Genomic DNA, 27,894 nt, shown 5'->3' with positions numbered 1-27,894 from the left:
TTATTCAAAGAACAAATAACTATATAAATCTCCCAAGTGTCAATCAAGGGCAAAGTTCTTCTCTACCCCCCAAATATATAGTCAGAATACATTAGCTTTACAATTGCCACAGTTGTCTAAGTACGCTGTTGCCACCACAAGGGTATGTGATCAGCCCAAGGTTATCTAGAGCCCCCAAAGGATTAGTTTTGGTCCAATAAATGCACACATTCGCAGTAGTCAGTGCTTTTGTATCTTAAATCTGAGACAAACCATTTTCCCTTCCTTTCTTTGCTATTACACCTTGTTTGAATTCAGTTCCAAATACTTGCCTCAGGCCTGAAACTGATGCCTAGTGGTATTTTGGCAAGGCAGGGAAGAATAGTATTTCAAAATCAATCCACCTATTAATTAAAATGGTTACATCTGCTAATTAATTTGTTTCCAATTATGAATCATATGTGCATGTGCCCTAACACTTAAAAAATTCCTGATACTGAGTTTGCAAGCATAATTGTCCAATAGATTCTCCTAAATTTCTACAAAACATCCAGCAACTTTAGAAGAATCTGCATAGTTTTCAGCCTGGAAGATTATCCACACTAGTAATTTATAGTGTCACTTAGTGATATATCACTAATATAGACAAGATGTATACTGCCAAACTAATGGTAGGACGATCCTATGAATCACTATAGTGAATAGACATTATTAGCAGGGAGAATTCAGGTGGCCTTGTGTGTAAGAATACAGAGTCAAAACCAATCTAAAATAACAAGGAACAGGTGCTATTTTTAAAATATTTTCTTTCTGGAAGGAATTATGTTTTTTACATTTTGGAGATCTCAATACTTTGATTCCACAACTCCCGATCCCTATTTAAAACATTTTAAGTCCACAACTGCTGAAAATGAATGACTCAGATTCCTTCCTGATTGAATCAGGAAATAATTGCAAACTATTGTGTAAAATGGAATCATATGGTCACAAATCATATCCCATCCACATGGATGAGGCAGCCGGTTCCACTTTACAACCTGCCCAATGAAGTCTAGCCACTGTGGTTCAGCTCAACCTACTTCACAGACTTTTTGGTATGAGGATAAAATGAGAGATGATCCCTTGTTTGCTGCCTTGAGCAACTTAGCAAAAAGGCAAGAAACAAATATAAGAAATTAAACCAAAACTAGAGATTCTCAGACCAAAGTTCAGGTCTCTCTGAGCAGTGTTGCCAAAATCTTCATTGCTCTATACAGAGACAGAAGATATGAGGGGAAAATATTTCTACATTTGCAGCTCGGCTACTGCAGTCTTAGATACTAAACAATAGATTCACCATCCTTAAGAAAACTAGATGCTGTTGCAAGCAATTTGAAATGATCTCAAGTTCCACACTTGAAGACATCACAAATGGGAAAAAAGCATAATTTTTGAATTTCTCTACTTATAGCTTGCTTGTTTCCAAGTTCAAATTAAAATTCTGATGTTGATTTTGTAAAGCTCTAAGAAGACCAGGCTATTTCAGAGACCACTTGTTCTCTTCATGCTTGCTGCCTCTAGAAGCTCTGCTGTCTGTCCCAGAATGGGAAATTGGCTGTCTTCTTCCTTGGAGCACAAGAGGTATGGAATTTCCTCCCATGAGACACTTGCCAGGCTGTTTCTAGAAGGTAAGAGCAATCTGTTTCATGGTATCTGTGCAATGGATGGCTGACCAGCTTTCATCTCAGGTTTTTATCATGCTGTCTTTTACTGTTAATCATTTGTTACTGGTATTTATATTTTAAATAAATTTGTAATTGACTATGTTGTGCTACTTTATTATAAGCTACTCAAATTGCCATTTTAGTAGAAAAGCAGGATATTAAAAAAAGATAAAAACATTGACATGAATAAATATACATTAAGTTAAGCTGAGCTGAAAAGTAAATTATATAGAGTACAACCAAACCCTTAAACCTAGAAAACTAAACTAAAAATTCAGAAAACAGAATTTTAAAAAGCATTAAAAGCTAAACACCCACCATAACTATAGCTAAGCTAAACTTCTCAGGGATCTTTCTTCTTCAATAAATCAATGAAAGGCAGAAGCCAAGAAACACTTCCTTGGGGCCAAAGGCTAATTTTTTAAAGCCCCTTTTTTTCTAGAAACTGCAAGCAGGGACGGAGAATTTCATTAATGTCTTGATCCCTATTACAATCACGTGGCATAAAGCTTATGTCAATTGCCTTACGTCAGATAGCAGAAGCAGCCACCATTTTAAATAGAGTCCTTGACTCAGACAAGGTTTCTAAATGATTCTTATTGACTATAATTCTCAATTAGAAGAAATAAAAGCATTAAATGACCTTTAACCTGGCTTTTGCTCTAACAGATGAGGACTAAATTTATTGTGACAGCACCTAATCACGTTTAGTGTAGCCTGTGATTCAATGGTCTGGATGTCACATCAACTGCAGGCTGAGCTGGTTAGGCTATTATGTGGGATGCTCATAGAGGCATGCTTGTTAGTTTCCTAGGGAGCTGGGCATTTTCCAGCTACAGAGTTTAAACTGCTGCTGCTTTTAAAGAGTGTCACACAGCTTTGCTATTACCTCTAAAGCAATTTTTCCTCACTGAATACACCATTTCCCACCATTTAGAGTGAAATTAGATGTTACAACAGCCTCAGAGTCACTGCAGCTCTTCTTTACTCTTTTTGTCGCTACACTGAGTTCAATATCTATGCCACCATACTATGCCATTGTCTATTATTAGCCAATGATACAATACACAACACAGTGATGTCACACAATTAGTTGCATTAAGTAAACATAATAGAATGAAGAAGCAAACAGAACTGGAAACAACTCCAGGATTCTTGCTCCAATAAAGTTGCTTCCCTAAATTTTCTTTTCCTTCTTTTGTTTATCTTGTATTAAAAAAAAGTCAAAGAAAAATATAGAGCTGGAATAGGTGCTTAGCTGTATTAGCCAAATCTGATTTTAGTTGTTTAGTAACTTCTTTCATGAAAAGTGCTTATCAATTTAACAATTATTTCTAATTTTTATTAAACCCTCCACTGCAGCAGTAACTCTCAGGGTAATGCACACTAAAGCACCCAAAATTTCATTTTAAAAGATGATGAAACAAAAAATTCCACTCTGTCTTTCTGTAATATCTGAAACAAGAGAGACTATTCAAAAACTATCTATTATTGGAAATTACACCCTTAAGTAGCCACCCACAGCTACTTAAGGGTGTAATGATGGTAGGCTTATACAAGAATATACATGAACTAGTTGTCCTTTCTGATTAAATTTTCACTGCTTTACAGCTGAAAAAACATGGCTGTCCTCCCCCTTTATCCACTACCACATAAAAATATAACAGAACTAAAAAGCTACTTGTAATATTCCAGACTTTAGTAAGCATAGAAAACTTTGTATTGCCAGGCAGGCTGATTCATTCATTCATTCATTCATTCATTGCTTAGAGGCTGCCCCAAGTGCAAGACTCTGGGTAGTAGACAAAACAAAAAGAATAAAAAAGAGATAGTAAACATACTAAGATCAATGCCCACAATTGGGTAGGGTCAAAGACACAGTGGAACAAAAGTGTTTTAACAGCACTGCAGAAAGCAAGGAGGTTGAGAGTTACGTGTATTTCCAGGAGAAGCCTGTTTCAAAGCACGGGGTCCTTACAGAGAACATCTGCCACCTAGCCCAACACCCATGAACTTCCTGCTGAGGAAGAATTCTAAGCTTCCATTTTGGCACACATGATTCAGGGTGGGGGGAGGGAGGGGATTGTGCTTATGGCATATGGGGCTAATTGGATTATTATGGTAGATAGATAGAAAAGCCTCATATCATCTCTAGGGGCTTAATTTCTGCTTCAGTAAGAATTCTACCTCCAGCCTTGGGATACAGAAATAGGAGAAGAAAGCTCAGGAGGTGGGTGAGATGCAGACGGAACATAGGCCTGGCTGTGGAGGTCATGAATTGCCATGACTTTATGACAGCTGAACTAGGAGAATATGAATCTGAAATTTCCCTTGAGTGCATGTCTTGAGGCAACACCAATCCCTCCACTACTTTCCTTACGGTATTTCACTTTAAAAGGACAGAGAAGATGGTCCTTTAACACCCCTTCAAATAACAGAATCTCTATAAAGTCAGATATGCCCCCCTATTTGAGACTAAATATTCTATTATTTACTCATACTTTACCAGCAAAAGCCTTTTCTATGCTCCAAAGTACTTGGGGGAGCCTTGAGCATTCACACCACACCAAATCATTTGTGGAGACATACACAAACACAGTTATATCCTCTTATCTAATACATCTACTCATGAAGGCAGCATGAATAAGATCCCATTCAGTTGGAAGCATGGAGGATAAAAGACTGAGTGCAATGAAAACCTCTGCAAAGGCGAGAACGATCTGAGGAAGACACATAGCTGGGAACCATAAAGCAGCAGAATATCATAAATAGAAGAAAGAATGGGAGTTCTGTCTATATATTTGTCATGCTCAGCCACAGTTTGTTTAGCAACCACAACTGGCTAGGATTGGCACAATACACTAAGACAACACCAAACAATATAGTTACTATTTCCTCTCAATCTTTGCTGGGTTAACAGCAGTTAACAGTTTAACTGGGTTAACGGTTGCTCCAGATATGAGCTATCATCAGTTGCGCTGGAGCCCCACTTCTTTCATTGTTTTTTGCTGTTTATTAAGCATAGATTTCTGTATTCATAAGAGATTGTGGATATGAATGAACAGTGAAATTCCCTTCCACATATGTTTCCTCAGGAGAAGTCTCACTCTGTACAATGACCCTTATTCCCAGGTAAACATGCATAGGACTGCTGACTAGGCGAATGAAAAGCAAGAAGCTGTGGTAAGGGAAAAACTGTGTTTGCATATTTCACAGCACATAAGATCAAAAAGCTAAATTCACCAAAGGACTAGAAAAATGTCATGTATAAAAACTGGACTATTTTTTAAATCTCTCACAGTAGATCACACAAAGCCTATACATAGCTCTCAATAGGATCTCCTTTCCAACAGACTATATAAAAATACTGTCAACCCTATTTTCTGGCACTGCCTATACACTGGACCTGATTAATGATTCATGCAGCTCTACATCATATAGTTTACCCTCAAGGAAGTGTTCAGCTAAGAACTGGATTTTCTCCCTTATTCCCATTTGTTAAATTTGGGAAATGATCCCAAATTCACATGTTTCTATCCTGATTTTCTCCTTCTCCATATATAAATACCTAAACCAAAACATTTGCATATATTTGAATATGGGATATTCCTTGATCTTGCCTGAATTAACTCAGTGCTGACTGACCATAATATGATTTGTCAAAAAGTCCAGTTAACAAGTGAGCAATAGTACCTTACCCCTTAAGATGGCTTTTTAACAAAATGAATTCACACAATACACTATGATAAACTGCCTAGTTTGAGGTTTAGGTTTGTCTGTGCAAACCAGACAACTGGGTTAATTCTGTAAACTATGGTTTAGTTAACCATGAGTAAGAGTGGTGTTTTTTGTATGTGGTTTTCTTGGTAGAAATACAGAAATGGTTTACCATTGCCTTCTCCCACGCAGTATGAATTGATGCCACTGTCACTAAAGTGATCATCTGCCTCCAGCATCTTCCTATATTGCTGCTGCCCAATATAGGTGCCTGGTTGCTTTAGCTGGGATGATCTTCATACCTTTGGTGACCCTGCTGAGAATATACACTCTTGGCACACACTCCCAATGTTCTTTGCTCATTCCTACCACTGCTATGGTGAGGCAGCCCAGCAGGACTTGGGGGGGGGGGGTGCGCATGTGTATAATGCTGTGGACAGCCAAGAAAACAAACCAATGGATTACTGAACAAATCAATCCAGAGTTCTCCCCTGAGGCACAAATGACAATGTTCAAATTAGCCTACTTCAGACACATTATGCAAAGACCCAGCTCTCTGGAACAGGCTCTAATGCTGGGAAAGGTGGAAGGAAAGAGAAAGAAAGGATGACCAGCAGCAAGGTGGATGGACTCAGTTATGGTGCCGATGTGTGCACCATTGGAAGATTTGAAAGAACAGGCTACAGATAGTTCATCGTGGAGAAAATCTATCTTTATGGTCACTAGGAGTCAAAAATGACTTGATGACACATAATCATTCAATAATCAAGAATGATGTGCAAACACAAGGCATCCAAACTTGGAATCTGAAATCAATCATTGTTGGCATTTCTTTCTCAAATGGCAGCCACTCTGAATCTGGATAACATGGGAAACCTGAACCTTTTATTAAAAGGTTGCACAGGATGGGGAAACATAAGATGATAGCACTCACTAACTGGACTTTTTTGATTTAGCATACAATCTGAACAGTCAATGTAATATAAATACAGTGAATGCTCAGTTCAAGCACCCACTTATGTAAGAGGGTATTGTACAGCTTTACTACATGATACAGGAGCATGCAGAATTACAAATGCCATGCTAAGCTATGCATGAAGCCTTCCTCATGAAAAGATCTCCAATCCATTCACTTGTGTCCTGATTACCAGGAAACACACTGAGACAATGACTTGGTCTCTAATATTTATTAGTAGTACTTAACAAGAATCCTAACAAACTGAGGAAGCGTGGGAAAACCCTGCCATATAAACCCCAAAGGTTAAGGCGGTCCCGATCTGTGTCTCTTTGAATGGCTGAACAGTTCCTCAGTGCTACGCATGCGCTTGACAGTCTGGGTGGGAGCCCCCTGCTCGCCATCCTTACTCATGACAACTTGTGTGGGTATGTTTAATCCGACATGCTATTAATTCCACAAAGTCTTACATATAGTACATACTTAACATGACTAAAGGGTTTAAAAAAAAAGTTGTGACAACTCCAGTGAGGTCAAATGGGGCAGCAGCATGTGGAGAATTGTGGGGTTGGTGAGCCTCTCCTTCTGTTTATGGGTTCTGCTGAAAATTGCCCCCAAAGCTTCGATGTACCACAGTGGGAAGCTCTCAGTGGCACCAATGAAAGCTTTGTATTTGTAAAAAAGCAGCTTCAAGGCAGCAATATGCAATTAATTTCTTCATATTTTGTTGTTTACTCATTCAGTCGCTTCCGACTCTTCGTGACTTCATGGACCAGCCCACACCAGAGTTTCCTGTCGGTCATCAACACCCCCAGCTCCCCCAGGGACAAGTCCGTCACCTCTAGAATATCATCTATCCATCTTGCCCTTGGTTGGCCCCCCTTCCTTTTGCTTCCACTTTCCCCAACATCAGCATCTTCTTCATATACTACAGTCTTATAACTGAATTCCCTTTCCCCTGCAACTACTTAACTGGTTGCACTAGTTGCTATTATATCTACTATCAATAGTCTTTCTCTTTTAAACTTAAAGATTTCTAGTTCCCATACAATGGAGCACACTTGCAAATATATTACCTTAAAGTAGGGCTACCAGATCTGGTTTGTTTTTATTGTGAACTGCCAAGAGTCCCTCCTTTGTAGGGGAGATAGGCAGTGATAAATTTGATTGATAAATAAATAACTAAAATCAATCTGAATGGCAGCAAGAGTAAAATATTTCTCTATGATCATTCATTTCTTCATCCTTTGAAAAATTTTGTTTGCTTTGTGTTTGCACATTAAAGCAAAAAAAAAAACACACACACACACATAAATGGTAGCAAAGGGAGGTTTTTCTGTTTCTTTACTGCCTTACAGTGATTGTTTGGATAACCCTACCTTAAGCTGCTTTGCATTAAAAAAAATTATGGAGAAAAATACTTTGCTCCAAAATTTTAGTACAAATTGCATATAAAACAAATGCTTTGCTGTTGCATGAAACTCTATATAACGTACACATTAGGGAAATAGTTTAACAAAGGGAAATCAAGTTCCTTTTAATTCTATAGCATGTACTTACCACCTCTTTAAATAATCCTTTTCTTTCAATCTTTGAAATTTCCTTTGGGAGATAGTATCTTCAAATTCCCTCTGCAGGTATACAAAACTATTGAAAGACACATGAAAGGCCTGACAAAGCAAACATTTTGCTTTGACCTCTGACATTTCTATGAGCCTTTTGTAAGAATTATTTTCCTGCAGTTGAATGCACTATTAGAATTTCGACTATTCATGACCACAGACAAATTCTCTTATTTTAGAACATCATTTCACTGAAAGAGGCAAAACCACATACAAAGGCCATTGCTAATCAGGCTTGACAAGAAAAACCAACACATCTGGTTCATACATAGCACTCAGCCAAACCACTGTTTGTTTAACTTTGGCCTGACACATTTTGCAAAACCAACCAATTCTGGTTTCTTTAATAAACTCCCAAACTCAAGGGTAGAAAATGGCCAAACACTTCCTAGCTTTCTAAAACACTTGGGAGAGAAGGAAGAGGAACAACTGGATCCAATGACTGGTAAGTGAGCCTACTATCTTTTATCTAATTGACTTGGGGGAAATGTGGAGAAAACTTGGCAGAATTTACTCACTTTTATTTATCTGACTTGTTAAAGGACTATATTTTAATGAAAAAAATGAGCAAGTATCTCTTAAAGCACTAATAATGAAACTGAAATTTAAGTATTTTGGACACAGAGCAAAAACATGGGAAAAGCCCAACTGGAGAAGACACAAATGCTTTGAATAATTGAAGGCAATTGAAAAGGGCCAATGGAAGACAAGGTAGCTAGATACTATCACTGATGACACAAACTTGGGCTTACAAGAACTCAACGAAGTAAGCAGTGACAAGACAGTCATGATAAAATTACACTCCTTGGGTCACAAAGAATCAGAAGCAACTGAGCAACTGAAACAATTTATAAACCCTTCCATTGATTTCTATGCTGTTTGGCATGATTCCTCCACTTTTAATGTTTTATGTTTCTTATGAAGTCCAATCTATTCCGATAAACACACACATATACACACAGAGCCATATACTTATGTTTTTCCATGCTAATGGATCAGAAAGATCCCCATCCCAATGCACTCCAAGGCAGAGCATGCTACTTTCAAAACTGAGAATTCCTTTGAAACAACCCATAACTTAGCAAGAAGTGCAAAACAGGAAAATAAATAGCTTTCCTAAATCATACAAAATGCCCATCTGCTCCAGAATTCTATTGTCAGAGTGGTGAATGCCAGTGACTCTATGAGAAGTCCACAAGTGCCATGTCATCTTCTCACAGCTGTTCCCACCAACAGGTATTTGCTGTCTGCAATGCTGCAGGTAAATATATAGCCATCATGACTCCCAGACACTGATAACATGACCTTCCGTAAATGTCTCTACTTCCCTTTTAAAGCTATCTATGCTCGTTGCCATCTCTATATTGATGTCACTGTGTGCTGTGTGAAGAATGGCTTCCTTTAGACCTGAACTTCCCATCATGGCCTATCAAGTTTTCTGCAGTGACTTGAGTATTTGCAAGGAACAATCTAAATTAAGATCTGATGTCCCTCAAAGCAATGCTTCCCCTTGCACAGCAATTATAAATCCACCAAGTATAATACAAACCCCAAATGCCTGTTCTCTGGATGGAAGTATGTATGCTATTACACATATACTGCAGAAACATGCTATTTTCTTTATCTGGGTAAAATGAGTATCTTTATCTACATATCTACATCTATATGTCTCCAAAATGTGTTCCATATGTGTAATTGGATTCACAGGTTTCAGTTTGGGTGGGGCTGTAGGCAGACTCCCTTCAAGGCAGTTTAGAAGCCTAAACCTGTTCAGCAGCAGATCTGTGATATTTGCCTTCAGTCTGTTGATGATCGTCAGTTTCCTTTGTGGACTCCTGTTGTACTATCATCACCATTGTTCCAGAGCAAAGGCCCTCTACAGCTGCTGTGTAATCCCAAGAGAAGAAGCAGCTGCTTTAAAGAATTGCAGACAGATGCTAAGTTCACACCGCCATGCACTCTAAAGCAGCTTTTTGGAATTGCACAGCTCTATTATTCATTATTAATTCATTCAACATGCATACTAAAATATAAACTGACCCATTAGGGTGAAGCAAATTCCACTGGAAGCATACCAAAAGATTCAAATAAATCTTTAGGATTGTAGGGAGTCATGAAGATGACCTTGGAGAAAACATTCACAAACCATTACACATACAAAAGGTACAGAAGCATGCACTGAGCCCTGGGAAAAGAGAAAATACTAGAAACAGACTCAAACTGACTCTTCCCAGACTCCTGGGGTATGAGAGGGAGGGAAGAGAAAATGTAAGCAGACTTGCAAGATCCTGTAACTATAGCCTAACTCAATAAAGTAGAGTCTTCTTAGACAACCCTGAAGGACTGACAAGTATGATGCTGCTTGTACTACCTGATTTTCATGGATACAGAGACCCTTTCCCCACTTCTACTGTCTCTATCCATTCTTGTATTTCCTTAATTATCAGGGTTTATAACAATTTGCATGTAGATGTTTCTGTGTCAAAGAGAATAAATATCTTTACAGATGTTGGTCTGAAATGTTGGCTATGGCATATGGCATTTCAGCTCAACAATATCTGAAGAATAAAAGACTATCCATTCTTCAAAATACCGCATTCATAAACTACAAGCAGCAGTTAAAATCAAATATAGCTGTATGATTTAATCTTTAGGGCTGTGCAAAGCTTCAGATTCACTTCAGAAGAAGTGCTTCAAAATGCACAGGAGCATGAATGCAGCACAGGTCTTGACTCATTAAACAATTGCATCTGTTTCTAGCATCACACTGCTGCAACTGAAGCCCTACAGTCATGTACTATTGAAAAAAGTAAGTAATTTGAAAATAATAACTGCTTTAATAAATCACAGATAGGTGCTTAATTCATGTTCCCATGCAATTCAAAACAATTATTCTAAATCAAATCTGAAGTAATGCTCATCCCTATTAATATTGCCATTATTATCACCGCCATTTCCAATCCCCCCCCCCCCATCCCAATAGTCCACAATTATCTAAGCTATACTTCTTATTCCACTCCAACTCTCTTCATGGGCTTCTACCCTGAAAGTTTTCACCATCTGTCCTGGAAAGTTGGCAAACAACTCAGCAGGTTCTTATATTAATTAGAAACAAGTTCCAATTTGGATGTCACTACTGAACAATTAGCCTACCTTAGTAATCTTGTATCAATTAATATGTGGGGAACTTCTAAGAACAGACATTCCTTAAAACAAAAGTGAAAGAAAACATCTGACTGACTTGTGCCTACTGTTTTTTTAATTTGTAACTGATGTATTTGTGGTTAGCAGAATATGACTTATTAAAGTTCTCTGTTAAATGCCAGTAAAAGATGCTAAGATTTTGACAGTTTCACTGATATACATGTTCCCACCCATCACAATAGCACAAAGGATTCCACACACATTAGTTTTACAAATGTGTTAAACTCAGCACAGTATCAGCATAGGTGTTTGACATTTTATATGACCCTTTTATGCAAAACGGAGAATACCTGGAACATGAAAGAACCTATTTCAACAGAATAGATTTTTTAAAATAAATCACTCAAAAATGTGCTATTTCTACTGACAGTTTTAACTTGAGAATCTGGCTCCTATTCCGCAAGGGCCTTCAAACAATTTTTTTTTTTCATTTGCTGAACTGATATGCTATGTGTCCTAATAATGGTTCCTATAAATATTTTTTAAAGTAAAATATTTTACTGTAATTTTTACTACCTTACCACAAGTATTTCTGGTAAGTATTTCTAGAAATGTTTTATTCTTCTGTGTAGTAGATAGAAAGAAAATATTTAAATATATCATATTACAGTTAACTAAGTAAGATTAAAATGAGAAAGACGACACAGTATAGCTTGATTTACACACTGCATTAAATAATGGTTTAATTACAATTAATTCAAAAAACTGCTAAGTTCACAAATAATACTAAATCATAAATCATGGTTTATAAGCTGCAACGACTGAGTTCATATACATGGTAAACCAAAATCAATCAAACTACATTACAGCTTAATGTGATCTGTGAAACCAGTTTTTATCTCACACTCTTACATAGCCAGTTACAAAATGTGGAAAGTAATTATGAAACTTATTCTTTTAAGAAACAAGATTGTTGTTGTTGTTTATTCGTTTAGTCGCTTCCGACTCTTCGTGACTTCATGGACCAGCCCACGCCAGAGCTTCCTGTCGGTCGTCAACACCCCCAGCTCCCCCAAGGACGACTCCGTCACCTCTAGAATATCATCCATCCACCTTGCCCTTAGTCGGCCCCTCTTCCTTTTGCCCTCCACTCTCCCTAGCATCAGCATCTTCTCCAGGGTGTCCTGTCTTCTCATTATGCGGCCAAAGTATTTCAGTTTTGCCTTTAATATCGTTCCCTCAAGTGAGCAGTCTGGCTTTATTTCCTGGAGGATGGACTGGTTTGATCTTCTTGCAGTCTGAGGCACTCTCAGAAGTTTCCTCCAACACCACAGTTCCAAAGCATCTATCTTCCTTCTCTCAGACTTCCTTATGGTCCAGCTCTCGCAGCCATATGTTACTACGGGAACACCATTGCTTTAACTATGCGGACCTTTGTTGTCAGTGTGATGTCTCTGCTCTTAACTATTTTATCGAGATTTGTCATTGCTCTTCTCCCAAGGATTAAGCGTCTTCTGATTTCCTGACTGCAGTCAGCATCTGCAGTAATCTTCGCACCTAGAAATACAAAGTCTTTCACTGCTTCTACATTTTCTCCCTCTATTTGCCAGTTATCAATCAAGCTGGTTGCCATAATCTTGGTTGTTTTGAGGTTTAGCTGCAAGCCAGCTTTTGCACTTTCTTCTTTCACCTTCATCATAAGGCTCCTCAGTTCCTCTTCGCTTTCAGCCATCGAAGTGGTATCATCTGCATATCTGAGATTGTTAATGTTTCTTCCAGCGATTTTAACTCCAGCCTTGGATTCCTCAAGCCCAGCATGTCGCATGATGTGTTCTGCGTACAAGTTGAATAGGTAGGGTGAGTATACAGCCCCGCTGTACTCCTTTCCCAATCTTAAACCAGTCCATTGTTCCGTGGTCTGTTCTTACTGTTGCTACTTGGTCGTTATACAGATTCTTCAGGAGGCAGACAGGATGACTTGGTATCCCCATACCACTAAGAACTTGCCACAATTTGTTCTGGTCCACACAGTCAAAGGCTTTAGAATAGTCAATAAAACAGAAATAGATGCTTTTCTGAAACTCCCTGGCTTTTTCCATTATCCAGCGGATATTGGCAATTTGGTCCCTAGTTCCTCTGCCTTTTCTAAACCCAGCTTGTACATCTGGCAATTCTTGCTCCATGAATTGCTGAAGTCTACCTTGCAGGATCTTGAGCATTACCTTACTGGCATGTGAAATGAGTGCCACTGTTCGATAGTTTGAACATTTGTTAGTGTTCCCCTTTTTTGGTATGGGGATATAAGTTGATTTTTTCCAATCTGATGGCCATTCTTGTGTTTTCCAAATTTGCTGGCATATAGCATGCATTACCTTGACAGCATCATCTTGCAAGATTTTGAACAGTTCAGCTGGGATGCCATCGAAGAAACAAGATATATTTTGTAATTTAATATTTTCCATATACATTATCAGGTCAGCTTGCAAAAAACAAAAAATCCAGTTTACATCAATGGTATGAAATTAAGATATTCAGTCAGAACTAGATTGCCAAAGTACCCTGTCTAGTTTAAAATACCACTGCCGAAATTTAAGCATTTCCAGAAGCTTATCTGAAGAAAAGCAGTTTGCAGAGTTTTCAAAAAGCTTGGTGTACTGGCTTCTCTGGAGAAGGAACTGAAAGCACTAGAGCCACAACTGAGAAGGCCTGTTACTTCTCCTACATATGTAATCCATGAAAGAGCAACAACCCTCACCCCTCTGAATCATTTAAGCACTGGTATACTTATATGCACATACTGTAGGCAGCAGTACATAGCTTATGTTGGCTTATCTCAAAAAAAAAGCTGTTAGATCAGTCTTAGTTATTACTAGAGACCATCAGGGAATCCTAAAATGTATGTTATACCAGGAGGTTGGGGGAAAAAATTCCATATCCATTTAGTCGCCAAGAACACAACACAGACATAGCATGCTATCACCAGAAATTGAACTTGACTTGAGGGAGTCTTTATATATACTTATAGGCACAATAAAATACAAGGAAAAACATTAAAATGTTTACTGTGCTACAGCTTCAATATTGCATATACTGATCTTAGAGAAGATTCCAACTATACAAGACAATGCAGTAAACTAGAATCCTGAGAACATGTGAATGGATTGTGAACATAGGAATTGAGCGTGTAGACAGCATCTCCCTGCCTAATATCTCTATGCACATTCAGCACAAAGTTCTAAAGAAAGCTATTAAGTACTTAAGGTCCTACTTGCAACAGGGAACCCTTTTTCATTATGGCTTCTGAAGCCACGGTGCTGTAAGCATATTAATTCAAGCATGTTCAGATCTTTCCGTTGATTGTGTCCCGAGATAAGACTGCTGCGCAGTTCTGCTTTCGGCAGAAGCGAGTGCTTATTTCAAATCTGGAAAAAGCAAACTGTAGAAAACAGTGAAATCTCTGTACAAGGATAGTAATTAAACACTGGGCAGATTAGGCAGCAAATCTGGTAAGTAATTTAAAAGAATTTGCTAAAAGTTTTCCTTCAAGTTCCACTTGTGAACTGTTGAAATTATAGATCTACACTGACAGTTATTTTCTATATTTCCATCTATTTTTAAGTTCCCAATCCAGTATGTATTTCATCCTGACTTACTTACAAATAAAATATCATTCACTGAAAACAATGGTTACAATATTTGGATAAGGCTTTTGGAAATGAAGATTTAATTTGATATTGTAATCTAATTAAGGAATGTCACGTATCTTTACATCAAAAGATTGCAGTATTCTAGAAAAAAAATGCTGTTAACAATTTATTAATGTTTACAATTTACACTCTCATTTGTTACATTTTTACAATGAGTTCCTTGTAATTCTTTTGCTCTTATAGAGATTTTATGCTACAGAATACCAATGTATTTAAAACTATATTTTTAAAAATGGATCTAAGATAATAAATAGGTAGTAAAAGATCATTGATGTTGGAGAATGGAGAACTATCAGTAGTGTTTAAGCCAACAACTGGTATTTGCTAATACTATCTATATTTAAAGAGCTAGTATCTATATACTACTAAAAGTCTCGTATGTTTATCTGCTTATACCCTCAAGTTAGCTGAAACAGTGCATTATACCGCAACAATTTTTGAATGAAGGTACCTAAAATCAGTTAACTTAAAGAATGCCTAAAAATCCAGGACCCATTACTCCTGTGGAATTGAAATTTCCACAATGTTCAGAGCAGTTTTATTCGCAAAGTTGTGGCTGTTGCAGTGTCCCTGCAGTCACGTAATCATGATTTCCAACTGTCAGGGCCAGCCCAAGAATAATGTCAAGTCAGTGTATTCCAAACTCCAGATCTTTATTGCTTTCACCATACAGACAGAATCTTGCCAGACTAAAGCTACTCTAACTGACCTAAGGGGAAATAACCTGGGAGACTCTAGGGCGGAGCTACCTTGTACCTCTGAACTTTCCCAGCAACAGTCTCTGGACTGTCAATCCTCTTATCTGCCTGGAATGTGATCCCTCCTTCCTGGGCCTCAGCGGCAGGGCTGAAATCCACCACATCACCCCTTCCTTTAGGAACACGTTCTATCACACCAATGCTCCCTTCCAGCTTCCCACAAGCAAAGTCAATGGGAAAGCTGGTAGGTAATTGGAAGTTGCTCCCGCTCCCACTGCTCTTTTGCCTGCCTGTGGTCATTCTGTTTATCTGTTTAGGTAAATAAATATTGATTTATTATTGAAGTTCATTTGTCACTACAATTATTTTTCTATTTATGATATATGCACTTCCTAGATGATCATGGGACCATCCAGCATTGGGGTAAAAAAAATATGGTCAGCCTAAAATTTAATGTTCATTTTGGTCACATCAGACCATGCTATCTTTCTCTCAAAGGATGACCCAAAGGATCACAGGGTTATCTAGTTTTTCTTTATTTTCATTCTTCTGTTAAAATTAGCACTTCTACGTTGGTGACCTGAAATAACATACTGCATATATCATTCCCTATTTACTGTCGGTGCGGCTTGTTTTTCTGAGACCCCTAACTTCCCAAAATGGATAGTAACTTAGAACAAACAAAATTGACATTTTATGTCCACAACCTATTTTCTGAAAGCTCTGGAGCAAAAGTTAGACTGGATTTTTGCTCTTGGGCTAACATGTTTGCTCAATGACTTTAAACCAGCACAAACAGGATATATTGATTTGATATTTCCATTGTGTTCAGTTTTCCATTAGCTGCAGAGTTTGAATAAAAGATTTATACAAATGTGTAAGGTTATTCAAAGATTCAGGATTTTCAAACTGGACAAAGTATCAGTCTGTGAAATCAGGGCCCATGTTCATGTCTAAATACTTTCTTTGTGTCCATCATGAGGAAAGGATACTTAGTGGAAAACCATCCTTCAGTCAAGGAAAGGAATTGCATACATTTGTAATGGACTTCAACTAAATAGACAGCAATATCTTACAATATGCTACTGACATCATTAGCCTGTGACTGTACTGGATGTTTCTGGCCAATCAATAGCTGAGTATTTTCATGCTGTCAGTCAAACCACCTCTAGTGTCTACCATTACTATGCCACTTCCAACAGGGACTACTATCGTTTACCTAAGAACAGGCCTGCCGGATCAGTCCAAAAGCTTCCTGGATTTTTACAATGGTCAATCAGATGTATAACTGTATTGAGAACATGGTTTTTCTGAAACACCAGGAGTAATTTCCCCTATATGGATATTGTTATATAACCATAATCCAGTGCCAATAATTTGACTGGTAAACAAAAACAGTGGAATGGGGAGACTCTTACTAGAAAAGGAGAAGTTAGTTTGCTATATTTTTCCATTTCCCAATTGCTGTTATTCCCCATAAAATGGTTTGAACAGAAAAACTGGTTTGACCAGAATAATAAAAAAACATGTGGAAATATGCAGTGACAGTTTCACCACATTACCTCAAAGAATATGAAAAGTACTGTCTGTAAGCATGGAAAGAAATGCTGAAGAGTTCACATCTAGGAAAATCAGTGCAGTTTAAGTCAGTAGAAACAGACACTAACTGGGTTAATTCTGTACACTTTGCTTATATGCAACAAAGTTTGCATATGTGAGGTTGACGTGCTCTATTCTGAATGTGTGAACCAGCTATACATTGAAAATATACTGAGATAAATTTTCAATATCCAGAAAACCTAACTTTTACTCAAAGGATGAAGTAAATCCATTAAAATGTTCTTATGTGAAAATGACTGACACTATTATGGTTGCAATCCTGAACATACTTACCTGGAAATAAGTTACACTAAAATTAAACGTATGTAGGATTGCATTCTAAATACGCATCATCCTTTCCATGGCACGGTTGTGCAAAGAAAAGTGCATTTGCAGATGTGAGGTTTATGTATTTATTTGTTCAATTTATATAGCTGCACATCTCACATAACTGGCTGCACAGCTCACACAGTTAAAACCCAAAAAAACAATACAAAAAAATAACTGAAATAGCAACAAACCATTAAAACTATTAAAAACTATTAAAAACCATGAAAATAATCTGCAGGAAAGCATGATCCACCTTACTAACAGTACAGTACAACCATTTTGCAGCTCCACACCACTTCCGCCAGATCCCCAGGCATGATGACAAAGCCATGTCCTCAGGCCCTTCTGGAAAGCCAGTAAGGTCAGGGCCAATCTAACCTCAGTGGGGATGATGTTCCAAAGGGTGGGTGCCAAGGCAGAAAATGCTCTCCTCCTGGGTCCTGTCAGTTAGTGAATGTGACCCGTAACATGCCCCTTCTGCCAGACCTGATAGGACGGGTGGATGTAACTGGGGAGGGGCAGTCCCTCAAATAATCTAACCTCATGCCATGCACAGTGGGTTCCCATACACAGTGGGTTCCCATAATGCAAATAAACCATGTTGTAGCTTTTTGTGGGTTGTATGAATGCAGCCAAAATGTGCTTTGTAAATCACATTCAATAATCCATGATACAGAAGTTATGATAATAAGACTGTGAACTTAGCCAGGATATCCATAGGAGATTTAACTCAATTCTCACTGGATCATCTAGAGCAAAGCATCAGCCAGATTTACCTCACAGAAGTGTGAGTGAAGTTAAATTGGATAAGCACTAATAAATCACATGGTATACAGCAAAAAACTGTAGAAATAACAACAGATAATAAAACACTGACTTCTAGGTTATCTTCCACATGTTCTCTTTATTGTGTTGTTCTCACACAATCATCTCCTTTTGTAGGTATGCACACATACATAACTGAATGCACTCAGATACACCTCACTTCATTTTTTGATCCTCTTGACTCAAAACAGTATATATTTTAATGAGATCTCCTAACATTTTCTGAGCTTGCCCCAAGAGCCATCCTTGGTATAAGTGGCTTTTCAAGCTTCATCCATTTATTGATCATTTGACTGAAAAATAATCCAAGCAGTTATTCCTCTCAGCATGTTTCTGCAACTCTTTTAAGGGACAAAATAATTTTAAATTCTGTGTTTATTAGTCCCCTTCTAAGGGTCTCTAACATTGCATGAAATTTGACAAAACCTTTATAGAATCTATGAAGACACTCTGTGAAGCTGCCTGAGGGATTTCAATTTAAAAGAATCCAGAAACAGATCTTTTAACCATTTCTGACCTCAAACTACAAGAGATGTCTCTCGTAACGCCCCTCATTTGACAGGAGCTTTCAAACCCGCTTTCCCAGATTTAGGAATAAATACTATTCTGAAAACAAAAGGAAGTGACACAGAAATAAAACAAAGAAAAGAACCATTTTAGAGGTTCCTTGAAATAGATATCTAACATTTTAGAATGCAACCCTATGCCTATCTCCACACCATTAATTTCACTATCTCCAATGCATGTTTCTCAACCATGGCAACTTTAAGGTGTGTGGACTTCAGCTCCCAGAATTGCCCAGCCAGCATGAGACTGTTTTCCCAATAATAAGTAAATAAAGGTTGCTATATAACTGAGGAGGATCTTTGAAAATATGTTGCTAGTATATTAATAACATTCCTGAAAACCAACACATCTTCAATTTTTTTCCAACTAAGTTCCACTTAATTTCCACACTAAATCACAGTTTATAACATACATATTTGACTGCAAGTTAAAGCCAGCTTTAGAAATTTAAATATCAGTCCCACCTTAGACTTGGCAGGTTTGTTCTGTTTAGTCCCAAATTATAAAAAGCTCTGAAGTGAACTACGTTTCAAAGCTGCCGCAGACATGGAAGGATCAAACAGCAATGCTGAGATAAATGCTTGACTGCCTCAAGACACTTACCCCTATGTTAAGATGAAATTCAGACACTCCTTGTGAAACTAGGCCTCTCAGACAGGAATTCTGGTGGCAACTCCTGTGCTTGCCAACTAGGCTTTCAGAGGAGTTTGCAGAGAGAGGGAAATAGTGATGAAATGTTGGAATCCCACCTTACATGAACTCACAGTTTGTTGAAAGACAATAGTGGCATGATTTGCAAACTCCAATGGCTGAATTTGCACATCATGCTAAGCCAAACCAAACCAAACCACATTATGGCTTTGCACAAGGAAAAAATGACTTTTTACTATTCTATAATATTACCTCTGAAGATCTACAAAGTGTGATCAGCTCTCACACAGAGAAAGTTTTGGTGATCTGAAGAGCCACCTAGCCTTATATATAACCACTGCTTCTAGTATATTTCCACAATCTGAACAACTTGTTGCAGGTTATGTTACAATTCACTGGAAACCTGAAATGAATCTGGAGAAATATTGACCTGTATCCCAGCTCCTGGATTGGACACTTGTTACTTGAAATACTAACATTCACTTGCCACAGTAAACACAGACACAGAATTCTTTCACAGAGAAAACTAGCTGTCCAGGAAGGTTATTTTTGTTCTACCCCTTCTGCCCAATATGCTAATTTTCTGCATTCAGAAATAGAGGGGTGCTCCCTCCCTACATAGTTTTCAAAAACATGATTCCTTACTTGCAACATCAATTGACAATTCAAGAGGAACTCTAAAACATGACAGGATTTAATATGTTGCTTGGCTCTTTGACATAAATGTAAATAATGTGTGACTGAAAAGAAATTATAGCCTTTCAGTCTCATTCCTCCATCTGTGAAATAAATCCTATTCTTAAGTATTTGAACCTTATCCTATTGAGTCCAAAGAAGTTTACTCAAGGGAATGGGAGTGTTATTGTGTCCATGACTGAAGTACACTTTGCAGTTTCACACAAAAAATGCTGCTTTGCAAATATTCTGCATTTCAACACACTCAGTAAAGCCAGATGCTTAGGTGCACAACATTCATACCAATCTGGAAAAGGTTTGCTTTAATAAATAAATCAGGAATGACTTAGCACTGCTGATTAGCATTCTAGACTTAGAATTGCCTAATTAATTCCCTTCTTTTCCATAGTCTCAAACCAGTTCCTTAGATAACAAAAAAGTCAAGAACAGTTTTGATACTGGGTACTAAGGATGCTGCTGCTGGGGTGTTATTTTTGAAGCCACACTTTAGGAAAAACAGTCTTTTTATTTATTTCATAAGAAGTTGCTCACAAGCATCACAGAAATTCCACCACAGCAGAAGACTTATTTACGTTTCAGCTATAAATCTCTAACCAAGCATCCTCAGAGTCTTCTTTCACCAGCAGACATGTATTATTTGACTTCCTTCTACCAACTGCTAGTAAAACATTTGACAGAGCACACAATGCATCTAAAAGTAAGTATTGATCACAGATTTCTGCTGATGACAGGGTTTTGTGATGCTGAAGGCACTGGCACAGCTGCTACAGATTCTAGGGGTAGCTGTCGTTGTATATTTTAATTAACATTTTGCAGGCTAATATTTGAAAAATATGGTTTGTAAACCTAAACTGCCAAAGCTTATTAGTATATACTACAGCAATCTGCAATCACAACTTAACAGTGTCACAAATACATACATGTTCTATACACAGCCACATTAAGAAGTTCAAAACAACAACAAAGAAATAGTAAAATGACCTGTCTTGGGAATTCTATTTTCTTTGTAACAGGAAAAGGAGACCCAGTTAATAAAAATGCCACCATTACAAATTAGTTAATACACCTAAAATATAATTGAATATAGCATTGTCTATGAAAAAGACATGTGGTACATGTGTTAATTTTTCTGCTTCTTACAGAAATGTATTATACACCCTTGTAACATGCATCAAAGAAGGTGGCAAATACTAGGTACAACCTGGAATGCATTAAGGCATAATTATATCTTTTTTTCATACTTAGTAGCTTACTCCAACATTTGGGGCCCCCTTTCTTTAACCTGTGCATGTTTGTTTATTTCAAAGCTGTCTGAATATTTCCTTACACAAATTTTAATACTAGTCATGTTTCAACTAGACCAATGAAACACAATTCACTTCTAGCATAGGGCAATCATTTGTGCTTTAAGATGACAATCTACTGACACAATAGTTACCATCTACAAGGGGAAACCGCATGCTTTTACCGGAATGTTACTTACTTTGGCAGGATGTAATGTTTTACTTAGTCATTTAGTCATGCTTACGGTGGAAGGAAAATGTAGGCCACCATGAGCATCTTTATTGCAAGCTATACACCAGTTTAGGAAATCTTGACTTAGAAATATTAGAGGAAAAGAAAGCATGCTTACAGACAGGAGCACAGATCAATGCAACTTGCTAACGCTGTCTTTAGTGACAATGCTTTCTTTCTCCCCAGATGTTTCAAAGAATTTATAGAGGCAGGGATCTCTCATAAATCAGCTCCAATGACGGCAAGGCTGACCCATTTCTCTACTGAACTCCAAAGGTAAAAGTCTGCTTTTCACACAAAAAGGAGCTGCCAATTTGCAATGACACAGCAAAGACATAACAACAAAATATGCAGGCAATATTTATCTCTTACACACTCCCTTTGTCTCTCTGTCTACACACACACACTTAATCCCATTCTAGGCCTATATTCAAATATATATGCATGCATGCCTGTATATATATGTGCATACTGACACACCACACACACAAACATATGCACCACACGTATGCACACTCATAGAGCAAAGAAGAGTTTGTTAAGCATAAAATCAAACTTTTGAACCAGCCGTTTTACTCCATTTTAATTTCATTGCATGACGACTAAGGAACTAAATTCAGAACACAAGATGAAACACACCCAGTCAGGTCCACAAATTATCTAGCACAGGAATGGGGAAAAAAGGTCTTTCTCACACACAGATACTAACTCTTCTAAATCTGCCTTATCCTTCGACAATCTTATAACCGCCCTTGCCTTAGGCAGCAGAACTCATTGTTTCAGAGAAAGGAAATAAGGTGATAGGGACGCTTCTATTAAAAAAAGAGGAGGAGAAGGAGGAAGACGACTTCATGCAACATATATTACCCGGGGGTCAAAATCCAGAGCCCGAGGCGATTTCGTAGAGCAGGCTCGCGGCTTCCACTTCTCTACCAGACCAGACTGGGTCCCCACCCCCTTTCCATCCTTCATTCCCCATCCAGATTATTCCTTCTCTCTCTCCCTCTTTTTTCCCCAATCTCCCCCACCCCACCGCCACGAACCTCCCAGCTTCTTAAAGGCGGCTCCTCCGTTCTGTGCAGATAAACGATTTCCGACTGGGCAAGCGGAGTTGTAACCTACCTTTTTGTCCTCCTTCTCGTCGCTTTTCCTCTTCTCCGGCAGCTGAGCGCTGTCGCCGGCGCTTTCCCCTGCCTGCCCATCCTGCTGCGGCGGCGGCTGGCAGCCTCCTGACCCCCGCGCGTGGGGGATGGGCTCCGACGGGCACGGAGAAACTCCTTGCACCTCCATCTCCCAACCCGTCGGGTGTCCAACAAAAGCAAGCGACAAGACTTTCCGCCGCGCGCTGGTCTACCTCTTATGGGTCTTTGTTTTAATAACCCCCCCCCTTAAAAAAAAAAAAGGAGTTAAGCCGTAACGGGCTCACATGATTTTTCTGAGCTGAGGGGGGGGGGCGGCTGTTTCACGCGTGCATTCCCCCCCCCCTCCGATCCCCAAGACTCTCGCAGCCGGCGTGTGATGCTCCGACTGCCGTGAGTGCTGCGGTGGCGTTTAGTCGCCGCTCAGTTCTGGACGCTGGGGATGCGCCTCGTCTTGGCGGTCAGTTCTCCTCTTTCTTCTGCTTTCTCAGGGTGGTGATTATGCGGGGTCTCAGGCCCGGGCAACCCTGGGCATCTATATTAATGCCCACTACCTGGAGCCGTGCCTCTCCGTCCTTCCCTGCGGCTGCCGCAGCCTCCTGTAACAAAGTTCAATTGGAAAGCTAGCCCAATCTGCGGAACTGTAGCCCGCGAAACGGACAGCAACCCCGGGGATGCCCAGTAAAAGTTAAGCCGTCTCCATCCCCTGGTTTTCCTAAGGAGGGTGGGCACGACCTACGTGGCAACCAAGCGGAGCAAGAGGTTCTCGACCCGGCCACAAGCCTGCAGATAAGAATCCGGAGCGATCGCTTGGCCGAGGCTGGCTTTACAGCAGGGCCCCACGCCCGCCGCTCCCCCCTGCTCCATAGCCCGCGTCTCCTAGATATTAATCTCTCCGTGCTTCGCACGTGCGCGCGCTCCCGTTTCTCTTCCTCTGCGCGACTGGAGCTCCCTCTCTAGACGACCACTGCGCGGGCAAAATTGGAGAGAAAGGTTGGGAGCAGAAAGACAAACGCGCAGACCCCCCTCGACACGTTTAGATAAGAAACCAGGTTCTCCTCGGAACTTCAGATTAGTGATTGAATTTTTTTTTCAAAGAAGGAAGAATCAAAATTCACGGGGACTGGCTTTAAATAACAGGTCTCACCTCTGCATTGTGAAGTCAGGAGTGCCTTTTGGAAATGGACAGAAGGTGTAACCCTATGCCTGACCCTACCTATTTAAGGAATTGTGTTCTCCCACACCTATTGCATCTCCCCTCCCCATAATTTTGGCAAATGTATAACATGCAGCAAAGATCGTGAAAAACTCTGGAAGGAAGTGTTACAGTCAGAATGAGAATAATAGTTTGTGAATTAAGAGAAATGTAATAGTAATACTAATTTATTAAACTCACCATTTGAATTAGGAGAAAGTGAAGAAGTTGGTGAACAAACAACTGTTTTATAATAAGGGGAAGTTTCCATCTTACACAAGGGGAACATCACATTATCGCAGGTTATGTAAGAAATGGGGAAACTTAATGCAAATAGACATTTAGCCCACACTATCTGAAATTATCAGGAAGAGCAGTACTGTAGACATGAAACAAAGAGTAATAATTTTCCCTGGCAACTAACGACCAATATAAAAATATTCTACTCAGTTGCTGAATGAAAGTCAAGCTTCTATCTGTGCATTCCTAAATGAAGAATCTTTATCAGATGACTAAGCAGCATTTCTAAATAGAAATGCCTAGATATAAGTTAATGTTGTTTAAAGATCTATGTCTGCATTGAAAGTTAGTTATTGGAAACATTTTTGCAGATATTTATATTTCAGATTTTAATATCCATTTAAGAAAAATACCACAGAAAATATGGGCCTGAGAGCAGAATCTCATTCCATCCAGTTAAAATATTTCCTGCTTGAAGACAGCCGCACACGATCGTGTTCGTATCACTCAATGGTCTGACCAAGTATATTTTGAGAAATTTTGTCTGCAGTTTTGTAATATAAAACATTTCAGATTTTTGCTTGAAGATCCAGTAAAGCTAAAATTGTTTGATAGCTGCTAGTTCTTGCAGTTGTAGTAGAATGGAGACAGGGAAGTGAAACATTAACAGTGTCCTCCAAACAGCCATCACACTAAGACAAGCAAGGTTTGAAACAGATTTATTGATCCATTTTAATCAAGCCTTGTTCTGTTTCAAATGAATATTCAATTATTGTCAGCAAGTGAGTGAACATTCAACATGTATATGGTTATAACTTTTTTCAGCTGTGTTTAGTTGTAGCCATTTTTGACATTGTTATTGTGCCTTGAATCAGTAAGGAATTTCTTAAATCTCCATTTTAAGTTTATCGTCAAAACTTATTGATATGTCCAGGACCTTCATTTTATCATCCATATAACCTGATACCTAGCAAGTTAAATAGCTATAGTTTGGTCTAGTGGTTAAGGCAACAGGCTAGAAACCAGGAGACTGTGAGTTCTAGTTCCGCCTTAGACATGAAAGCTGGCTGAGTGACCTTGGCCAGTCGCTCTCTCTCAGCCCAACTCACCTCACAGGGTGGTGGTTGTTGTGGGGGAAATCGAAAGAAGGAAGGAGTATTAAGTATGCTTGCTGCCTTGAGTTATTTATAAAAATAATAAAGGTGGGATAAAAAAATATTTTAAAAAGTAACTGTTTTTAGTTTCTTTGCTCAATGACTTGCTAATTCTATCATCATAGATCTGAGCTGTGTGTGACATTGTGAAAGCTCACTAAAAGTGTTGTGTCCTTTATTGCATTAGTGATTGGTGTTGCACTTTTTGCCCATAGTCACTAACCACTTGTTTTCAAAGTTAGTAAACTGGCTAAATTATAAGTAATGGGGAATAATGGGAAGCAATGGGCCTAATGGGGAAATGATAAAGAATTGGTGCCATGTTGTTAGGTATATAAAAATCAGACCAAAATCTCTTACTACCTCATGTTAAAACAAATATCACAGAAAGGTTTAACATATCTGACCATGGATGCTGGAAACTCCATAGAATAAAAAGTGTGACAGCACCAATAGAGACTCCGTGTACCCACAGTGAAGGAAGGATCCACAGCTGGCCTTGAAACATTTAACTCCAAATGGCAGCAAAGCTTCCGAATGTGGTCTTGTAATTTCCAAAATATTACAAATATCAAGATTTCAGAATAAAAAAATAAAAGATTCTAGATGATCACACTTTTGCAGTGAAAAAAATCATGTCTGTGTGATATAATGTTTACATTGCATTATCTTAGTAAAATCTTTGATTTATTGGTGGCTGTAGGTCCAATTTAGTAAAAGTAAAATAAAAAAATATGGGTTGTTTTACATAGGCTTTCTTTCATAAATGGACTCATAATGACAACTGGAATTTATGTATACAAAGAAGGGTATACAAGGGAAAGATCAAATAAAAAATCAACGTAAGGTGTTAGAGACAGTGTTCCTCTGAGCACTGGAGAACATATAGAATAACAATCTTCAAAGGCAGAGGTATCTCCCCAAAATAGGAGGAGGAAGGAGTATTAGGTATGTTCACTGCCTTGAGTTATTTATAAAAATAATAAAGGTAGGATAAAAATTAATTAAATAAATAAATAATTGTTGGGGGTGGCAGTACATTATGCCCCAAATATAATTTAGTACTGGGAAAATATTACAACCTTCCCCTTGCCCAAATGCTCAGTGATCTTTGGATGGGGAATGAACTCAGGTAAAGGAGAAAGTGCTGGTAATAATCAGCAACCATTATCCGCATAGTTGTGTAGACACATTCATCTCACAACCAAGATTTTTTCAAGATATCTGAAATGATTTTAACCTAAAAAGTTCTTCATGGAACTAACTGGACAGAAGGTAATACAAGACTATCCTAAGTGAAACCCAAATATAGATATGGTTGAACCAACTAAAACAGAAACCATACTAATAGCAAATTAAATATGTAAATTGGTTTTCATATACACTAATGGCCTCAACTAGTGATGACAGAAATGGAATGGATCTTGGGGACATGACAGAAAGATTAATTAACCTAGTATTCTGTGAAAAGGATATTCAATTCTAGAGATTATTTGGAAAGAAATAAAATTAAATAGAATAGAATTGCCAAATAAATGAAGGAACCATTCTTGAATTTCTGTAGTGCTTGCCATATTTCAAAAAGGATAGATGGGTATCGGCTTTCTTTATGATCAGGGGCCACATTTTAATCTTTTCTTGAATTTTGGAGCTTAAAATTACAGGAGTATGACTGGTGATATGGGTTATGTCAGTGGAGCATAAAAGGGGGGGTCTTTTTTGTATTACTGGGGGGATTGTAAGTTTTAAGGGCAAAATTGGCTTGTTAAGATCTGCAGATCTGGAAGAGCTTTGCAAACCACAGATGTGAGGCTAGCTCCCTGCACAATAAGGCCTTTTAATATGGGTGAGGGGACATGATAATGGCATGTACATTTACGATTAGAAGTAAAAGCATGCATCATGTGAGGAAATGGATGACATGACATTTTTCTCTATGTTACTAGAGACCAAAGTCATGGAAGATAACTGAATGATGGGAGATTCAGAATAAAAGGAACTAATTATTGACATAGTGCATCGTTAATCTGTAGAATCTTCTAGCACAAGAAGCAGCAAATAGTTAAGATGGATGGTCTTTGAAAGAGATTAGACAAAATTACAGAGGATAAAGCTGTCTTGGGGTTCTAGTTGGCTGGATCTCCAGAAGGAGAGACAACACTGAGTAATAGCTGCTAGTAATTAAACTGAGTGAATGCTATTGATTATTCTGATACCTGAAGCAAACAATAAGATATTCCCCATCCATTACAAGTTTAGAAGCCAATAAATGGCTGCAGAATTGTCTTTAATGCTGGTATGGGACAACGTCCTCCTTAAGAAGTGCAGAGGCAGTCACAACTTGTGCCTCCAATGCCTCACTGCAGCTCCCAGTTCTTCAGGATCAGCTGCTTGAGGCAGTGACTCACTCAATATGATTATGGTAAAAAAAACAGAGATCCTACAAGATCAAAATCTT

General features: G+C 38.5%; 1 long non-coding RNA gene across 1 annotated transcript in view; it reads right to left on the bottom strand.

Moving 5' to 3' along the window:
• The window catches only part of LOC134496202 (uncharacterized), a 59,935-nt gene extending 36,850 nt beyond the window's left edge, over positions 1-23,085 (bottom strand). The window contains exon 1 of the long non-coding RNA XR_010067876.1: positions 22,831-23,085. This is a non-coding gene — a long non-coding RNA (uncharacterized LOC134496202). The remainder of the gene's footprint in view (positions 1-22,830) is intronic.
• Positions 23,086-27,894: the final 4,809 nt, after the last annotated feature.

Source organism: Candoia aspera, chromosome 4 (assembly GCF_035149785.1).
Source record: "Candoia aspera isolate rCanAsp1 chromosome 4, rCanAsp1.hap2, whole genome shotgun sequence".
NCBI lineage: Eukaryota > Metazoa > Chordata > Lepidosauria > Squamata > Boidae > Candoia > Candoia aspera.
This window is presented reverse-complemented; position numbering and strand designations above follow the sequence as displayed.